The sequence below is a fragment of the Pleurodeles waltl genome, chromosome 4_1 (genome assembly GCF_031143425.1).
Source record: "Pleurodeles waltl isolate 20211129_DDA chromosome 4_1, aPleWal1.hap1.20221129, whole genome shotgun sequence".
In the NCBI taxonomy this organism is placed as follows: Eukaryota; Metazoa; Chordata; class Amphibia; order Caudata; family Salamandridae; genus Pleurodeles; species Pleurodeles waltl.
The window spans coordinates 458361628-458378431 of record NC_090442.1 but is presented as its reverse complement, the minus strand read 5'-3'; the positions used below and the strand labels follow the sequence as shown (position 1 = coordinate 458378431).

The 16804-nt window shown below is 45.6% G+C and overlaps 1 protein-coding gene across 1 annotated transcript in view; it reads right to left on the bottom strand.

Moving 5' to 3' along the window:
* Nucleotides 1-16804, bottom strand: part of CDNF (cerebral dopamine neurotrophic factor) — a 277752-nt gene that overhangs the window by 249146 nt on the left and 11802 nt on the right. The gene's annotated exons all lie outside the window — the stretch shown is intronic.

The window sequence follows — 16804 nt, the reverse complement described above, 5'->3', positions numbered from 1 at the left end:
ACAAAAGCTGTCACCAAGGATAAATGTGGCACCTTCAAAACCTGTCATCAGAAAACACCCGGACCTGTGAAAGATTCAGAAGAAGGACTGCACAGCTGTGTGAAGAAGGACGACTGGACCTGCTTGCCTTGTACCCAGGCTTACCAGAAGTGACTTCAAAAGGTCAGTTAGCGGACCTCTTGTTTGAGCTACAAGGATGCAAAAAAACTTCCAGAGACCTCCCTGCAACTGGCTATCTGACCAGCACAAACTAGACCTTCCTGAGCCCTGCTGATAGTCTCTGCTCGACCCAGTCCTGATTCCCCAAAGCTGCCCCCACGTCCCAGCCCTCTGCTGGCATCAGTGTGAACTCCTCTTGAAGACAAGGTGAAGATACAGAAGTTTTAGGCTCCTTGTGACTACAAAGAGACCTCTTTGTGGTGCAAATCGACCACCCACGACATTCAGCAATGCAAAGCTACAGCACAACCTGCTCTTTGTGCTGATAGCGACTGCCCACGATGACAGGCAATGCAAGAACTGCATTTTGAAACAACACAGAGAGCACATGATGATCACCGCCGCAAAGCTCCAGCAACAACAGGCCCTTCACGCTACAGCAAAAACTGTCTGCAACACTCGACCTGCTGATCATGCTGTCCTCGCAGCCCCGCCAACGTGAACAGAACTATTTGCACAGGACTTGAGGAGATAACTCTTTAGCAGAACTAACCTGCACCTTTCATCTGAACGACGCTCCATTGAGTTTGACCTGAACTCGTGATTTTCTCCTGGTCCAGGGCAACCATATAACCGCGAGTGGGGGGGGGGGGGGGTTGTGCTTTTTGGCACTATTTTCACCTAAAATTTAAAAAACTCATATGTCCAGTTCTTCTGATTGGGCGTCTGTCATTTTATTAATTAAAATGTATTATATTTTTCAAAATTGGTTTGTGAATCTTCTTATTATTACGTTTGAGTGCTGCATAATAACTTAACACATTTACTCTATGTAACACCTGACGGCCTTGTGCCAATCTAGCAGAAGGTTAAGCACAGGATTAGCTAGTGACTTTTGAGGTTTATGTTTATTATCTGGGTGTGATTCTGCATCTCAATTAATGACCTACTTTTTTACATATATGGTGAAAACATTAAATAAAAACAATTCATTTAAACAGGTTGATATTGTTTTAACTGTTTACAAGCACACTGACAGGTTTAATATAGTATAAACTGTTACCAAAACAGCATCAGCAATGAATGGTTGAGATCTGACCTTTATATCAGTAGCAGGAGTTAAGAGATAGATGGCAGTGCTTTAGTCACTTGTCCAATGAAAGAGAAATTGCATGGACAATTTTTAAAGCGGCCCAAGCTTTTTTATAATTCGCCATGGCGGCATAGGGGTTACGTGGCAACATTTTCATTGGCAGCTTGGGTGGTCTGTCCATCATCTAATTTCCAGGTCTTGCCTCATCTGTTGTATCCAGATATAATTATTCGTCAACGTATAATTATAATGGACTTTGGGTCAGCCCACTTCAATCCACGGCTTTCTGGTTGAAGCCACTAGCTTGCAACATTTTCAATCACATTTAAGACCAGCCCAGAAGTTAATGGCTCACTCACCTCATTCTACTGGCTATTTCCGAGTACTACCACCTCCTATGGGGATCCTGAAAACCCATATATGAGACTTTTTTCTCTCCTACCTCACCCGACTTACTGCTGCATTACCACACCTCACTGGCCACAGTACTCTTTGTTCTCTCTTTTTTTCCCTTGTTCATCAGGTGCTCTTCCACTCCAGCATTCTATTAAGTTGGATTCATTAAGCACTTCCATTTAGTTGCTTCTGTAAATCTACACATACCTGGTGCAGTTTTCAACTGCTTAAGATTGTAGCATGCACTTTAATGAAAAGGATTATGTTCTATAGTTCCATTTTCCTGTTGACAAAAGTTTCCATAACCTAAATAGGATAACGATTTTCCTAACCTGTCGCTATACAATCAAATTCAAGTTTCTCAGTGCATCTCAATTCATGTAAACATTACAATACTGCACATATAGTGGCTTGCTATAAAGAATACAAAAGAACAACAGAAATAGAAACTCTGATAGTGACTTTAGCTCTGGTTGAACAATGCAACATAACCAACTCTTACAAAAAGGAATCATATATTGTTATCACCCACTGTGTGTTTTTACATTTCCTTGTGAAATAATACTTGAAAGAAATTTGGGACTGTTAACTATAAAGATAAAAATACAATTAAGAATCAGATGGGCTGTAGCAACAATTCTCTAGACCAGTATAACGTCTATCCCAAATTCAAGTTCACTGTAGTTGAAGTGGAGACTTAGAGGATTAGTATTTTGGGATAAGTATCCCTACCAGCTTCTGAAATCCACTCTAATTTGGTCAAAGCACAGCTCTCTGAGAGAATCAATGCTAACCCCCCTGTTTGCTAAGGCACAAGCAGCCGGCAATCCCCAAAGAAGTGCATGTTAAGTTAAAGCAGTACCAACACACTAATTTTCCCCAAATATTTCTGGAAAATAGAGACAAGTGTAATCAACAAAATGCCACTAAGATCATCAAAATATTTTAAGGGAAACCAGCGATATGAATTTTAAGATTTGAGGGCAAAATGTGACAAAAAAAAGTAAAGTGCTTATCAGAAGTCACTATTTGTGGTTTACTGGGTTCAAGGCTCAATTGTAGGCCAACCGCGATGGAGCAGAGGTCAGATACACAAAGCAGGTTGTCCTGGACATAAGTTGTACCGTCAGATTTATGGCCTGATTTAGCATTTCATGGTCGCCACACTGTCCAGTACGGTGGCGGGCATGACCTCTGCCATTCTGTCGTACAGCTGTCTGCCAAATTTAGAGATGACTGCTGGCCCATCGATCATCTCTGTACCTTGAAGGGAACTGCCATCATAACAGTTCCCTTCAAGGTACAAAAGGTTTGGTGGATGGCCGCTGTCAGTTTTGAAGGTCGTACACCAAACTTTTAATTTGTTTTTCATTTTTCAAAAACAAACTTCAAAAGTTGGAGATTGGTCTTGAAAAACTAAAGAGTCCCACACCCTGGAAGTTTTATCCCAGGGAATGGGGGGGGGGGCATTATTGATGTTGCTGTTCCCCAGTGCCAGGTTTTTCCTGGTGGTAATGGAGAGAAAACAAATTATACCGTCCAACCTAAATAGGGCAGGAGGTGTGAGGCCCTTCCTCCTGATCCACTGGCTTAGTCAACGAAAACCCTATGGTCTGGCCATCTCCAAATAGGGTGGACGATCAAGAATCTGGTGGAAAGGATACTCTAAATCAGGCTCTTAGTCTTCAACTTCTGGGAAAGATTCTTCTGGTCATTCCGGCAGTCCCTAGCTCTTCAGAGCAGGCTTCTGTGCATCAGATCCCTCTCCAGGCAGATCTCCTTTAGGGTCTAGTTATCTTTCATCAGCTGGGCCTTCCTGAAGCCAGGACTACATCTGCACTTTGAGTCCCTGAATCAGTTAAATACAGGCCGTGCACTTGAACATTGGAGAGGAGATCCAGTCCCTGGGTGCCATCAGGAGTTAGGAGTCCTTATGTGAGTTCTCTTCCTCCAGTACAAGTCAGGATTCTTCTTCAAACAGGGCCACCTTTCTCAGATGAGATCTTCCAAGGCCAAAGAATGTTCTGAAGTGGTGGTGGTGGAGGTGCTAGATTTACCCTGTGCACTAGCCAGTCACTGGAGAAATGCTATCACCCACTCTTAACTATATTCTTGCAGTTCCTCCATCTCCTTTTGCAGGACTGCCTTATTGTAAAATTACCCAGAGACCACCAGGCAGGCTTGTTTCCAGCTCCTAAGCCAACCTTAGACAGGGGTGTGGAATTCCTATATCCCGACGCCTGGGACATATATTGTTTGAGGGCAAGGACAACGAGTTTTCATGTTTATTTTGTCCTGTGGTCAAGTAGGCCCAACCCCCTGCAGGACAAACCCTTTGCCTGCCAGTTTACAGGGATGAGAACTGTCTGCAGTTGACTTAATATTCATGTCTATATGTTAATGCTGTTTGAAGTTGTATTTATAGTTCATTAATGCAAAGCCTTTATTATTAGGGTGAGCATTCTAAATAAACGTAAAGCACAACTGACAGTGGTTCCAGAAAAAAAAAAGAAAAAAAAAAGAGTACACACGTTTGAATCATTTAACAAAATGAGGCTACATATAATGCTCCCAGAATGCTCTCTGATTAGATGCAAATGGTTGCAGATGCTTGTAAGCAACATTGATGACTCTTTGCTTCCAAAATAAAATGTTCAGGAAAAAAATGCAAGTATAATAAACAGTTTTGCTAAATTACTGTGACATTTTAGGTACTATTTCTCTGAAGCATCATTTAATAAAATTTGTTGATGCATTCCACTATTTCCAAAAAATATTCATAATAGAAAATCAGTGAAACCATTTTCAACAAGATTATGGGAAACATGAAAATATACAAGCACTGGCAAAGCCAACCGATCGGACGTTGGTTGTGAGACTTTTGGTTTTGTCAATGCGTGTCTTGTTTTGACATGGCTTTTGTAACACTTTATTGCTGTGGGAGCTGCCAGGCCCAACAAACAAACAACAAACATTGGCAAAAAGCAAAAACTGTTTTTTGGTCTCAAAAAGCACACATTGCCATAGTAGTTCCTGGCACTGAACAAAACGACTTTATGTGCCAATATGCTCCTTGTGGAAGAGCACAATGCTATCACTCACAGTAAAGCTAGCCAACAGAGAGAGAAATAGAATTTTAATGAAAACAAAATGTCTTGGTTAACTCCAGACCTAATTAGGGCCCAATTCTTAAAGAAAGTCATAGTATTTGCATTTGTGGCTCACATGAATTCACAATAATTTACAGAAGTAGACCAGGAAATTGTACTCCTAGAAAATATTTGTGAAATGTGTTTTAAGCCTGGCAAAAATATGCATGTGTAAATCTGTTGTGTGCTTATAAGTTTACTTTCCCTCTACCCCCTTTTTCCTAACCCTGGAAGAGATTTTACTTCTTTCCTTGTCAGAAGTAAATTTGCAGCCTTTCTCAGTATGGGAAAAGATTAAAGAAGAGCTAGTGAAAATCCTTGAAACATGCAAGTTAGTAGGCTTGCACAGACTTAGGCATTCGAGCCCTGGAACTATGGCTTACTGCCCCTGTATGTAGATCTGTGGAAAACTGGCTATTGTAGGGCTTGAAATTGCTAGTATTCAAGCCCGACTATAGTATTACCTCAGGCATAAACAGGGTGGCAATTATTAGAGTCTTACCTAATGAGATTGCTGCCATAATTTGTTGCCGCTCTACATGGCACCAAAATGACAAGTACATTTTCTTTTACAGGACAAGTAGATTTAAGCATCAACCTGTCACAAGGACAAGTAGATATTTTATTAAATTCCACACCCCTGCTTAGATGATCTCTCCTTTCACTTGAAAGGGTAAATTTGTTTCTCTTCTACTGTCAGTGAAGCCTGGAAGTATGGGAGGTCCTGGAAATTAATAAAGATGTCCTGCTTCTCATCCCCAAGTCAAAAGAAGCAGTGCTAAAAATGCAAATTTCCAGATACCGAATCCCTCCTAAGTGGTCAGCAATTAACACCCATTTGCCTTTCTTTGCCTCAGAGGCAAGCCATTTTACTCTGAGACAGACTTGTTAACTTTCCCAGTCAAGGAAGTGTATTCCAGATCTGAAGGTGTGGTGAGTGGCAGAACTGGTTTAAAGCCAGTTCTGGCTTAGGTAACCGAAAGTACATATTTACAAAGTTTGTTTCTCTGTTTTAGTTATCAAAAATATTATTTCACAGTTTAAAGATTTTAAAATCAAAGCAGGAAATAACTTTGAAACATTTTCCTAGCTTTTTCCTAAACAGGACCTCTGTCTTTCTTGCTGTGCCAATCTGTAACCCACAGATGCACCACTAACAATGACTACCCCCACTTCCACTAACTTAAGTACTTAGCGGCAAAATGCGTCATAAAAAGTGTAGACATGAACTTCTAACAAAACCAATTAACTGCGTAACCTACAAAAGAATATTGTAAGGAAATGCCTCCTTGGCATGGTTACCCCCTGACTTTTTGCCTTTGCTGATGCTAAGTTATGATTTGAAAGTGTGCTGGGACCCTGCTAACCATGCCCCAGCACCAGTGTTCTTTCCCTAAACTGTACCTTTGTCTCCACAATTGGCACAACCCTAGCACTCAGGTAAGTCCCTTGTAACTGGTACCAAGGGCCCTGATGCCAGGGAAGGTCTCTAATGGCTGCAGCATGTCTTATGCCACCCTGGGGACCCCTCACTCAGCACATGCACACTGCTTCACAACTTGTGTGTGCTGGTGGGGAGAAAATGACTAAGTCGACATGGCACTCCCCTCAGAGTGCCATGCCAACCTCACACTGCCTGTGGCATAAGTAAGTCACCCCTCTAGCAGGACTTACAGCCCTAAGGCAGGCTGCACTATACCACAGGTGAGGGCATAGGTGCATGAGCACTATGCCCCTACAGTGTCTAAGCAAAACCTTAGACATTGTAAGTGCAGGGTAGCCATAAGAGTATATGGTCTGGGAGTCTGTCAAACATGAACTCCACAGCACCATAATGGCTACACTGAAAACTGGGAAGTTTGGTATCAAACTTCTCAGCACAATAAATGCACACTGATGCCAGTGTGCAATTTATTGTAAAATACACCCAGAGGGCATCTTAGGGATGCCCCCTGAAAACATACCCGACTTCTAGTGTAGGCCGACTAGTTTCTGCCAGCCTGTCACACACCAGACATGTTGATGGACACATGGGGAGAGTGACTTTGTCACTCTGTGGCCAGGAACAAAGCCTGTGCTGGGTGGAGGTGCTCCTCACCTCCCCCTGCAGGAACTGTAACACATGGCGGTGAGCCTCAAAGGCTCACCCCCTTTGTTACAGTGCCACAGGGCATCCCAGGTAGTGGAGATGCCCGCCCCTCCGGCCAATGCCCCCACTTTAGGCAGCAAGGCTGGAGGAGATAATGAGAAAAACAAGGAGTCACCCACCAGTCAGGATAGCCCCTAAGGTGTCCTGAGCTGAGGTGACCCTTACTTTTAGAAATCCTCCATCTTGTAAAAGGATTCCCCCAATAGAATTAGGGATGTGCCCCCCTCCCCACAGGGAGGAGGCACAAACAGGGTGTAGGCACCCTCAAGGACAGTAGCCATTGGCTACTGCCCTACCAGACCTAAACACCCCCCTAAATTCAGTATTTAGGGGCCCCCAGAACCTAGGAAACTAGATTCCTGCAACCATAACAAGAAGAAGGACTGCTAACCTGAAACCCTGCAGTGAAGACGGAGAAGACAACTGCTTTGGCCCCAGCCCTACCGGCCTGTCTCCCAAGTTCGAGGAAAACTGCAACAGCGACGCATTCAACAGGGACCAGCGACCTCTGAAGCCTCAGAGGACTGCCCTGCAACCAAGGACCAAGAAACTCCCGTGAACAGCGGCCCTGTTCAACAATCTGCAACTTTCTTGCAACAAAGAAACAACTTGAAAGACTTTACGTTTCCCGCCGGAAGCGTGAGACTTTCCAATCTCCACCCGACGCCCCTGGCTCGACCTGCGGAAAACCAACACTACAGGGAGGACTTCCCGGCGACTGCGAGCCCGTGACTAGCCAGAGACGATCCCCCAGAGCCCCCACAGCGATGTCTGCAGAGGAAATCCAGAGGCTCCCCCTGACCGCGACTGTCTGTAACAAGGGACCCGACGCCTGGAACCAACACTGCACCCGCAGCCCCCAGGACCGGAAGGAACCGAACTCCAGTGCAGGAGCGACCCCCGGGCGACCCTCTGCCTAGCCCATGTGGTGGCTACCCCAAGGAGCCCCCTGTGCCTGCCTGCATCGTTGAAGAGACCCCCGGGCCTCCCCATTGCCTTCAATACAAAACCCGACGCCTGTTTGCACTCTGCACCCGGCTGCCCCTGTGCCGCTGAGGGTGTACTTTCTGTGCCTGCTTGTGTCCCCCCTGGTGGCCTACAAACCCCCCCCTGGTCTGCCCTCCGAGGACGCGGGTACTTACCTGCTGGCAGACTGGAACTGGGGCACCCCTGTTCTCTATTAAAGACTATGGGCCTCATTCTGAGGCCGGCGGGCGCCGCCAGAAGGCCGCCCGCCAGCCCAGCGGGAAACCCCTTCCCACGAGGAAGCCGGCTCCGAATGGAGCCGGCGGAGTGGGAAGGGTGCGACGGGTGCAGTAGCACCCGTCGCGAATTTCAGTGTCTGCTAAGCAGACACTGAAATTCAAAGTGGGGCCCCCAGGGGCCCCACGACACCCCTCACCGCCATCCTGTTCCTGGCGGTCGGAACCGCCAGGAACAGGATGGCGGTGAGGGGGATTCCTCAGGGCAGCGGAAAACCGGAGGGACACCGCCGGTTTTCCTGTTCTGACCGCAGCCATACCGCCGCGGTCAGAATGCCCTGCGGAGCACCGCCAGCCTGTTGGCGGTGCTCCCGCCGACCCCGGCGTCGGAATGACCCCCTATGTGTTTTGGGCACCTCTTTGGCCTCCTCACCTGGCCGGCCCTGAGCTGCTGGTGAGGTTACTTTGGGGTTGCCTTGAACCCCCAACGGTGGGCTACCTTGGACCCAACTTTGAACCCTGTAAGTGTTTTACTTACCTGTGAACTTAACATTTACTTACCTCCCCCAGAACTGTTGATTTTTGCAGTGTCCACTTTTAAAATAGCTTATTGCCATTTTTGTCAAAACTGTACATGCTATTGTGATTATTCAAAGTTCCTAGAATACCTGAGTGAAATACCTTTCATTTGAAGTATTACTTGTAAATCTTGAACCTGTGGTTCTTAAAATAAACTAAGAAAATACATGTTTCTATATAAAAACCTATTGGCCTGGAGTAAGTCTTTGAGTATGTGTTCCTCATTTATTGCCTGTGTGTGTACAACAAATGCTTAACACTACCCTCTGATAAGCCTACTGCTCGACCACACTACCACAAAATACAGCATTGGAATGATCTCTTTTTGCCACTATCTTACCTCTAAGGGGAACCCTTGGACTCTGTGCACACTATTTCTTACTTTGAAATAGTATATACAGAGCCAACTTCCTACAAATATACTTCAAACCTTTCCAGTAGTACTTTGCCAAATTACCTGATAAAAACGACCCACTAACACCTTTCCAACATACAGAACAGAGGGATAACATAGCAAAAATCTCACCTAACACCCCTTGCCTACCTGACAAACTATAACTGCCCTGATCCACACCTTTATGACTAGCCATCAGCAGGACACAACTAATCAGATTTAGCAACTCACATTGATCAAAACATCAAGTGATCGCAATGCATATTAATCAATGCGAGCTCACTATGCAAAAGAAGAAACCTCACCTACCATATACTAGTGGACAAGGCCTCCTTTTTATCACAGAAATCTGGCTATATGACAATATAGCACCCAATCCACATGAAGTAAGTCACGGTGGAAACCTAACCCTCTTCAGAAATTGAATGATTGGGAAAACTAGTAGAGGGCATGTGCAAAACATCTCACTACACCCAATGCTTCACAGATGTGATATTCCCTACCAAAAAGCTCTTAAAAACCAACAGTCAATGAATTTCGTAATGATGTAAATGTTCAAAGAAGCGTAAAACACTCTAGGGAACTTTGTGACAACTTAGCAACACACTTAATTGAAAACTAAAAAAAATGAATACTACTTCCATTCAAATGCAAACAACAAGTACGTATCAGCACACACCCAACTAAAACCCGTTATGCTGAATACATAACCAAATTATACGCTTTCAAACCTATTGACTGGAAAGAGTCAATGGGCCTACTAAAAGGCATAAACTTGTCTGGCTATTCAGAAGTCCTCTGCCTTCCAAACATTCTCCTATAATACTCTGCTGCCAGAAAAGTATGGATATTAAATGGATCTTTGTTAAGTAAACTAATTGAAAAGGCAACATTCTCACTGATCTTTCTCCTTCATCAAACAACACAGCTTTCTATCAGATAAACATAATGGTCTTTGGCCCACAATTTAGGATGTCCTCAAAACAACCTTAAGGAGTAGATATTCTGCTCCTAGTCAACTATCATCTGCATTTGGTATGGTTGACCACTAAACAGCCCTAACACTTTATGACTTAGTTACGTAGGGCACTGTGCTGCAATGTATACACTTCTACCCATATGACTGATCCCACATTTTCTCACTAACAACATTCAGGTCTCCACCCTTCAGTATACAAGTAGGCATCCCACCGGTATCAACAAACATATTTTTCATTTTTAATTTTATCTAGTCCCTCTTACTGACCATTATGAAGTCATTCTATCTCACATGCTACAGTATACTACTGGACCAACTTTCAAAAGACAAGACATCTGGGCTTGGTGAATGTCTAATACTCTGCAAACAACAGATGCTATATAATCATCTCTCACCTAACTCCTCAAAAAAGCAAATACTCACCTGGGGATCCTGGCAAAATTATTACTCTGTATCCTCCTGCCCTCTCGAAATGGAACAGTTCCAATGACATCAAGTGAAGTTAGAAGCTTGGTGTAATCATGGACTTTATGCCCTACTTAAATACCAAGTATAGGAGGCTGGACTGGCTCGAAGTGAGTACCAAGGGGTACTTACACCTTGCACCAGGCCCAGGTATCCCTTATTAGTGTAGAGGGGTGTCTAGCAGCTTAGGCTGATAGAAAAGGTAGCTTAGCAGAGCAGCTTAGGCTGAACTAGGAGACGAGTGAAGCTCCTACAGTACCACTAGTGTCACTTGCACAATATCATAAGAAAACACAATACACAGATATACTAAAAATAAAGGTACTTTATTTTTATGACAATATGCCAAAAGTATCTCAGTGAGTACCCTCAGTATGAGGATAGCAGATATACACAAGATATATGTACACAATACCAAAATATGCAGTAATAGCAATACAAAACAGTGCAAACAATGTATAGTCACAATAGAATGCAATGGGGGCACATAGGGATAGGGGCAACACACAACATATACTCTAGAAGTGGAATGCGAACCACAAATGGACCCTAAACCTATGTGACCTCGTAGAGGGTCGCTGGGACTGTAAAGAAACAGTGAGGGTTAGAAAAATAGCCCACCCCAAGACCCTGAAAAGTGGGTGCAAAGTGCACCTAAGTTCCCCAAAGAGCACAGAAGTCGTGATAGGGGAATTCTGCAGGAAAGACCAACACCAGCAATGCAACAACGATGGATTTCCAGACGAGAGTACCTGTGGAAAAAGGGGACCAAGTCCAAAAGTCACGATCAAGTCGGGAGTGGGCAGATGCCCAGGAAATGCCAGCTGTGGGTGCAAAGAAGCTGCCACCGGATGGTAGAAGCTATGGGTTCTGCAAGAACGACAAGGGCTAGAAACGTCCCCTTTGGAGGATGGATGTCCCACGTCGTGAAGAGTCTTGCAGAAGTGTTTTCGTGCAGAAAGACCGCAAACAAGCCTTGCTACTTGCAAGTGTCGCGGTTAGGGTTTTTGGATGCTGCTGTGGCCCAGGAGGGACCAGGATGTCGCCAATTGCGTGAGGAGACAGAGGGGGCGTCCAGCAAGACAAAGAGCCCACTCAGAAGCAAGCAGCACCCGCAGAAGTGCCGGAACAGGCACTGCGAAGTGGAGTGAGCCGGAGCTCACCCGAAGTTGCACAAGAGGGTCCCACGAAGCCGGAGGACAACTCAGGAGGTCGTGCAATGCAGGTTAGAGTGCCGGGGGCCCAGGCTTGGCTGTGCACAAAGGAAATCCTGGAAGAGTGCACAGGAGCCAGAGTAGCTGCAAAACACGCAGTTCCCAGCAATGCAGTCTAGCGTGGGGAGGCAAGGACTTACCTCCACCAAACTTGGACTGAAGAGTCACTGGACTGTGGGAGTCACTTGGACAGAGTTGCTGAGTTCAAGGGACCTCGCTCGTCGTGCTGAGAGGAGACCCAGAGGACCGGTGATGCAGTTCTTTGGTGCCTGCGGTTGCAGGGGGAAGATTCTGTCGACCCACGGGAGATTTCTTCGGAGCTTCTAGTGCAGAGGAGGCAGACTACCCCCACAGCATGCACCACCAGGAAAACAGTCGAGAAGGCGGCAGGATCAGCGTTACAAGGTCGCAGTAGTCGTCTTTGCTACTTTGTTGCAGTTTTGCAGGCTTCCAACGCAGTCAGCAGTCGATTCCTTGGCAGAAGGTGAAGGGAGAGATGCAGAGGAACTCTGATGAGCTCTTGCATTTGTTATCTAAGGAATTCTCCAAAGCAGAGACCCTAAATAGCCAGAAAAGGAGGTTTGGCTACTTAGGAGAGAGGATAGGGTAGCAACACCTGAAGGAGCATATCAGAAGGAGTCTCTGACATCACCTGCTGGCACTGGCCACTCAGAGCAGTCCAGTGTGCCAGCAGCACCTCTGTTTCCAAGATGGCAGAGGTCTGGAGCACACTGGAGGAGCTCTGGGGACCTCCCAGGGAGGTGCAGGTCAGGGGAGTGGTCACTCCCCTTTCCTTTGTCCAGTTTCGCGCCAGAGCAGGGCTGAGGGATCCCTGAACCGGTGCAGACTGGCTTATGCAGAGATGGGCACCATCTGTGCCCATCAAAGCATTTCCAGAGGCTTGGGGAGGCTACTCCTCCCCAGCCCTGACACCTTTTTCCAAAGGGAGAGGGTGTAACACCTTCTCTCTGAGGAAGTCCTTTGTTCTGCCTTCCTGGGCCAGGCCTGGCTGGACCCCAGGAGGGCAGAAACCTGTCTGAGGGGTGGCAGCAGCAGCAGCTGCAGTGAAACCCCGGGAAAGGTAGTTTGGCAGTACCCGGGTCTGAGCTAGAGACTCGGGGGATCATGGAATTGTCTCCCCAATGCCAGAACGGCATTGGGGTGACAATTCCATGATCTTAGACATGTTACATGGCCATGTTCGGAGTTACCATTGTGACGCTATACATATGTCGTGACATATGTATAGTGCACGCGTGTAATGGTGTCCCCGCACTCACAAAGTCCGGGGAATTTGCCCTGAACAATGTGGGAGCACCTTGGCTAGTGCCAGGGTGCCCACACACTAAGTAACTTAGCACCCAACATTTACCAGGTAAAGGTTAGACATATAGGTGACTTATAAGTTACTTAAGTGCAGTGGTAAATGGCTGTGAAATAACGTGGACGTTATTTCACTCAGGCTGCACTGGCAGGCCTGTGTAAGAATTGTCAGATCTCCCTATGGGTGGCATAAGAAATGCTGCAGCCTATAGGGATCTCCTGGAACCCCAATACCCTGGGTACCTCAGTACCATATACTAGGGAATTATAAGGGTGTTCCAGTATGCCAATGTAAATTGGTGAAATTGGTCACTAGCCTGTTAGTGACAATTTGGAAAGGAATTGAGAGAGCATAACCACTGAGGTTCTGGATAGCAGAGCCTCAGTGAGACAGTTAGTCATAACACAGGTAACACATACAGGGCACACTTATGAGCACTGGGGCCCTGGCTGGCAGGGTCCCAGTGACACATACAACTAAAACAACATATATACAGTGAAATATGGGGGTAACATGCCAGGCAAGATGGTACTTTCCTACACCAAGTCAACAGAGCAAAAGAAAGACATATAATACAATGAGAATACTTCAATGTATCTTCCACTACCCAAGTCTTTCACATAGGATTCAGACATCTGTCCCTAGGGAGGTCCCTTCTAGACTACGCAAATGGGCTCTACATTGGATTTTTTAAAAACTTAATTCTGAAACTATGAAGAACCCACAACGCAGCTGTGAGAAAGGGCCTTAAGTTAACTAAACAGAACCACATTACTCCTGATGTCAAAGCACTTCAGTTGCTATCAGTAGCAAGTTCAATAGTCTACAAAGCCAACATTCTCACAATCCTTACAAAGAAGAAACCTTAGATCAAGTATAGATCAATGTCTCAAAATCAGCCTAATCAAAAAGCTGACAAGAAAACTCTGCCATGCACCCTCAAAGAGGATAAGGAACACCAACAATTACAAACAATGCCGATGAGAAATAAAGACCTAGCAGTTCCAAAATGCTGATCCCACCTAAAGCTAAATCTCAGGCATTAATTGGTTTGCTTCCAACCAGAAGCTGGAGCAGGGTTAGGCCTTGGTGCCTAAATGCAGTGTAGTTTGTGCTTGCCATTATGTGCTGGTCCGGCACAACAAGTTACTCTGAGGCACATGAGCATGCAAGTCTTCAATAGAGGTGCAGGATGGAAGAATATGCGGGGTCTGGGTGCTGCCTGGAGATAAGCCTCACATGTTAGAAGGATGTGTTTTATGAAACACCTAAGTAAAGACCAGAGGGCTACATACCCCATGAGGCCACAGGACTCTCACAAGGCTTGCCGAAGGTGTCGGCTATCTTGACTCACAGAGCGCAAGTTCCTTGTGGCCTATAGCTTTCTTGCTTGGCAATCGTGATACACAGTTCCTGTACCCAGAACTTGCTGGAATCCTGTTATCTGTTATTTTGTGAAGTCAGCAAAGACAGCTGGAACAACAGTAGTCACAAGGAGCCATCCACAGAGATTATGAGCTGTTGCGTGTATCACAATGAGACTTCCAAAGGAATTATGAACTCTGTAGCACGTGTTTTTTACACAGGGATCAGTCATTAGAAACATGGGTTCTGGCTTATCTTGGCAAGGCCCCTGGAACTGACTGCTTCACCCCAGGTTTCCACAAATTATTTGGACCCCAATTTGCCCCTATTCTTACACGTTTATTTAACTTATGTAGTGAGACCAGCACTCTTCCTGCCACAATGAGGGAGGCTGTGATTACTGACATTCGCAAGCCTAGGAAGGACCCTACCTTCTGTTCCTCCTACTGCCCCATTTTGTTATTCAATGTGGACACCAAGCTTATCATGGGCATCCTAGTGGCATGATTAAACCCACTTATGAGGGGTTGGTCGATCCGGCTTTATCATGGAAAGGAGATGAAGCGATAGTACCAAATGCCTATTTTATCTAATAGACATAGCTAACTGATCACCCACCCAGTGCAATTTCTGTCCATGGATGCCGAGAAGGCGTTTGATCGCGTGCACTGGCCACTCTTAAGACAGTTCATGGTTCCAGCATTGAGTGTGGCGTGACTACACAAATCCGTCTGCTAAAGTGAGAGTTACTGTCATCACTTCTGAGCCCTTGAGGGGCAGCTGTAAGGGTTGTCCATTATTCCCCCTCCTCGTTGGGTTATACACAGAAACACTTGCAGAGAGAATAAGACAAAAAACACAGAGATCAGAAAAATTCCCTTACGTGGCAAAGAACATAAAATATCCCTCCACACCCATGACGTTATGCTTTGTCTGATACAGCCCCAATCCTCTATTGCAGCCCTCATAAACAAACTTGGCGTTTTTAGAAAAGTGTCAGGCATCAAGGTGAACATTAAAAAAAACTCAGGCACTTAACCATGCCAAAAACAGAAAGGATCCAATTAGAAGGCCAATTTCCTTTATGCTAGGCAAGCAACGGAGTATCCTATCTCGGGTTTATAATACTCCCTACTTTATGGGAAACCTTGTTGCCACAGCACGAAGAGACCTACCATCCTGTTGGGCCAAGACCTTCCTTGGGTTGGTAGGATAGCAGCGGCAAAGATGACACTGTTACCTACGATCCTATATATTATGCAGACCGACTTTTCCCCTGAGTCCACCCCACAAACATTGGGCAAACTCCAATGCATGCTGGAGGCCTAAATCTAGAACAGTAAGCAAACATGTATGGCTGGAAAGGGAGCATATATCCCTATGGCAGAAGGAAGCCTGGGTATCACCCATGCTCCCCATTAAGACCTGGCAGCCCAGCTTAGAGTCCTAGTAGAATGGAATAGGCCACTGACTGAAAAAGGCTGGTGTTTTATAGAGCAGAACAAAGCAGGGGCCCACATATGGAGGGTTCCATGGATCTCCAAACAGCATCGATGGGCCAAGGTTTACAAGTCACCCATCACATGAGCGACTATGGCAGCCTGCGATTGGCCCCTGAAATGCAACAACTCGGGGTTTCAAATATGGCAAACGGCTAATTACAAATGCATCAGTGACCTCTTTGACCATGTCTCACTATTGGACTTTCTCCAACTCCAGTCCAACTACAGCCTCCCTGACAATACACAATGGCAGTGCAGAGCAGAAGACACTTGGTTTCCCAACCTACCATCCACCGCCATACCTCGAGGCCACTCACAAAGTTTGAAAAATGGCTGTTCACCAAATATGACAATAAATTGCTGCGCTCCAAGATATATAAGTTTGTGAACATTCCAATGGATGTTGGCGAATCACTGGCCTAAAGTCACTGGGAAGGGGAACTGGTGCATACCCAAAGAAGGGGGTGATATCCTTCACAGAGCTCACACTTCCTCCATTAATGCAGCAGGGAAGGATAAATATTAAAGGTAACACATTACTGGTATTATACGCCTGCCAAATTTGCCAAGTGGCAGCACCACGGGCACCGGTTGGCAACACTGTGGTCAGCTTGGTGCGCTTCTATATCTGGAAACAAAAAAGGGGCTACAGTGATTCCTCAGTGGCACATCCCTCTCAATTCGAGCACTGAAATATAAACCCAGCACTTACACATCTGCTCTGGAGTTGACACAAACTCCAGAGGTACTGGGAAGAAGGGCTCAAAGATATTGAAAACATCTTTGAAAGGGAGATCCCCTGCTTCTTCAGTTACATGCAACCAGGACTCACAA